We start from the raw sequence: 4,045 nt of genomic DNA, 5'->3' as shown, positions 1-4,045 counted from the left end.
CAGCTGATCTGAGTTTTCAATCTTGTTCTTTGACAGATTGCAACATGTTTTGCACAAGGAGGCATGCAGACAGGACAAACTTCAATTATATTCAACACAAGAAAAGGCAATTCCATTTAAATGAGGCAGATGAATTGAGATCAGGCCTCAGGTGAGGATACAAAACAGACAAGTTTGGAGTTCCCAGAGACCATCAACATTGTCCATTCAACTACTGAAGTTTGTCTCAGTATTGCTTTCCCAATCAACATATTTCAATGCATTATGACACCTCTGGAGCAGGTGGGATAGTTCCAGGCCTTCTGGCTCAAAGTTGGAGACACTACCACATCATCACAAGAGCACTGTTTTTTAGGCTGAGTAACTGGTGGGTTAATTTGCCCAATTATCTTACTAATCTGGAAGATACTGTTACCACCCTAATGCTGGGAAATAAGCAAGGTATTAATGGGAGCAAAGATGTTACAACAGTCTCTCTGACAAGGGACAAAATATCTTCCATCTGTTGTTTTGTTCATCCTTTGATAGTTTGAAATTTTTAAACCTTCTAGTCTACCATCATCTTTGCAGTTTTGTCCATCTTTTCTTTCAATTTGATGTCCCTCATAATTCCCTCAGCTATGCACTGCTGTTCATCGTGCATTTCTTTTACAAGTTAATATATATTGTTGAGAATTATAAAATAACTCAATATATTCTTCTGCTTTAACATTCTAACTATAGTCCCATTCCAGTTTAGCTAACTGCTACTTTATACCCTTGTGACTGCCTTTAAATTTGGATGCTAGTGGAAGAACCAAATTCCTCACCCTAAAGCTAGATTCTATCATGCTGAATTGCATCTTACCGAAAGGGTCTTTTACATTGAGCTCATTAATCAATCATATTATCAGGTCTAAAATAGCTGTTCCCTGATTGGTTCCAGAGCATCTGTTCTGTGAAATTGCACAGAGCAGTCGACCTCAAACTGCTTCAGAAGGTAACATAAGCTGACTGTGCAATACTATTTTAACTAACAGAGAACCCTCTGAATACCAGAATTCTGTTAGATCCCCAAAATTACTCATAGCATGGAATCCCTACGTTGTGGAAACAGGCCCTTCAGCACAACAAATCCACACCAACCCTGCAAAGAGTATCCCAACCAAACCTATTCCTCAATGTTTACCCCTGATTAATGCGCTGAAACTGTGCATCGCTGGACACTATGGCAATTTAGCATGACCAATTCACCGAACCTGCAGTTCTTTGGATTGTGGGTTTGCAGCCTTGGTTCGCAGTTGCTTCATGAAGTCTGAATGTTGTTGCCTCTATTAGTCCAACAGCACTGTCACTGACACAGGAGCTGTTCCCCAAGATCGGTTTGTGACAGTCAGAGTTCCTGCTACAACCTGCACACATGCCAACCCAGTCATCTCGATCAGAAAGAATTAGTCCAGCACAGATTAGAAGACAACTTGGATCACATTGTGCTTTTGAAATCAGAGGCCCCTATTCAACCTATCACAACTGTGCCACCTTTTTAAAATAGCTGTTTGGCTAGATCCCTGCTCTCACAGAAATGCAAATAATTTCTTTTTGCAAGTATTCAAATTAATTTTGGAAATTAACAGTGAATCAGCTGCCACCTCCTTTGCAGATGATCTCAGATCTTCCTTGAAACAGCAAAACCCAATGAGAACATTAAGGCATCCAATGTTTAAAAAAATCACATGCTCAGTCACTGTAATATGATGAGTTTTGTTTTACATAATTCTTAGAAAAAGTTAATTTGAAGCAAAAAGGAGAACTCGAATTGAAAGGTGAACCACCCGTGGGTAACAAAGGCAGTCAAGAGCAGTACCCACAAGGAAAAGAATGACATAGCCACGGATGACTAAAAAGGGAGAAAATTGATCATGTAATTAAATTGACAAGAAACAAAAATGAATGGCAAGAGTTGTACAGGTATATAAAAACTGAGTATCTAAAGTCAGCATCGAACCCTTGGAGGTTCTGACTGTGGAATTGATAATGGGTACAAGGAAACAGCAGATAATTTAAACCTATATTTTACATTGATCTTCATGAAGGAGGATACCGTTATCATCCTAAAGGTTGCAAATAAGCAAGTTAATCATGAATAGAAAAATGTTATCTCAGTCTTTGTCACAAGGGACAAAGTATTGACCAACTAATAGGACTAAAGGGAGACAGGACCTAATGGCCTGGATCAAACATTTTTAAGGCAACTGACTGCAGAGATACTCAAGGCAGCGATTGGAATATTCCAGAATCAGGGGATACAGGAAGCATCCAGTGGATTGATGCACCTGTTCAAGAAGGGAAGGGAGACAGAAATCAGGAAACTATAGACTAGTTAGTTTAATATCTGTTTTTGTAATACAGCAGCATCGAATATTAAAGTAATAAATGGCAGGGCATTTAGAAAAGCTTATCATTAAACATGATAGACTGGGTTTTGTGAAAGAGACACTATGACAAATTTGCAACAATTCATTGTGGAGATAACAAGCAGGGCTGATAAAGGGCAATCCATTGATGTTCTGTATTTGGATTTTAGAAATGCAAATGATAAGGTGCTACAGCAAAATTAATTGCGTAATACAGGAGCTCACTGTGTCAGGGGTAACGTATTTGCATGGAGTGAGGATTGGTTAACCACACTGGCTGTTGCTGACACCTCACTTGGAGTACTGTATACAATGTTAGCTCCCATATTTAATAAGGGATAAACCAGTATTGGAGACCATTCAAAAAAAGATTCAGCTAGCTGCTTCAAGGACGAAAAGGTTGACCTATCAAAAATAGCTAAACAAGTTAGGTCATTATTCAATAGAATCTCGACAAACAGATTACATAGAGTGTGGAAATAGGCCCTTTGGCCCAACAAGTCCACACCGATCCGCCGAAGCACAACCCACCCAGAACCATTCCTCTACATTTACCCCTTCACCTAACACTACAGGCAATTTAGCATTGCCAATTCACCTAACCTGCACTTTTTTTTGGATTGTGGGAGGATATTGGAGCACCCGGAGGAAACCCACGCAGACAACGTGCAAACTCCACACAGAGTCACCTGAGGCAGGAATTAAACCCAGGTCTCTGGCACTGTGAGACATCAGTGCTAACCACTGTGGCACCCACATAATATAAGGGGTGATCTTATGGAAACAAGATTCTAAGGAGCTTGACAGGGTAGATGTTGACTAGATCTTCTAGCACCAGTGAAGTCTCAAACCAGGGGACATTACATAAGGGAACATTCATTTTGTAAAAAAAAGTAAAGACTTTTTTTCTCTCAGTGAATGGCTAGAATTTTCTAGCCCAAACAATTGTGAAAGTTAAATGTGGTAGGGGAATGGATCTGGTTGGGTTACTCTTCAGAGGGTTAGTGTGGTTTGTTGGGCCGAAGGGCCTGTTTCCACACAGTAGGGAATTTATGATTCTGTCTCAAATTATCCTAAAAGAGGGCAGATAGATTTTTGAAATATTGAGCAGTTGAGGGCTCTGCGGATCAAGCATAAAAGAGGTGTTGAGGTCTGGGTTGGCCCAGCCATGATCTGATAGAATGGGGGAACAAGCTGAAGGGAATGAATGCCCTACTCCTGCTCCGATTCCTTGAGGCTCCATTTCATATTTTTTAATCTCCAAAGAAGAGTGTGATACAATCAGCTGAAGATCTCAGATGTTGTGAAAATGGGGTGTTTATGTACTGGTTCCGATGGCATTGGTTCATCAATCACAGCGATACAGTCATGAGTAGGAAGGCAATTCCCACCATGAATAAAGGAAATCTACTGCAGAGCTCACACAAAGGGAATTCTTCCCCTCAGTAAACTCTCCCATCACATGACCCAACATATCAGCAAAAGCAGGACGCACTGCGCATGCTCTACCCAACAAAGGGACCCCAGGTGATTGATGTCAGGTCCGGACCAATGAAAGGACGGTGGGCGGACTGGAGGACCTGGCGGGAGGTTGGTCCTCCAACCAATCAAAGTGAACTATGGGCAGATCTAGACTAAACCACGTGATCACC

Source organism: Chiloscyllium punctatum, chromosome 13 (genome assembly GCF_047496795.1).
Source record: "Chiloscyllium punctatum isolate Juve2018m chromosome 13, sChiPun1.3, whole genome shotgun sequence".
Taxonomy (NCBI): domain Eukaryota; kingdom Metazoa; phylum Chordata; class Chondrichthyes; order Orectolobiformes; family Hemiscylliidae; genus Chiloscyllium; species Chiloscyllium punctatum.
Note: the sequence above shows the minus strand (reverse complement) of the source record.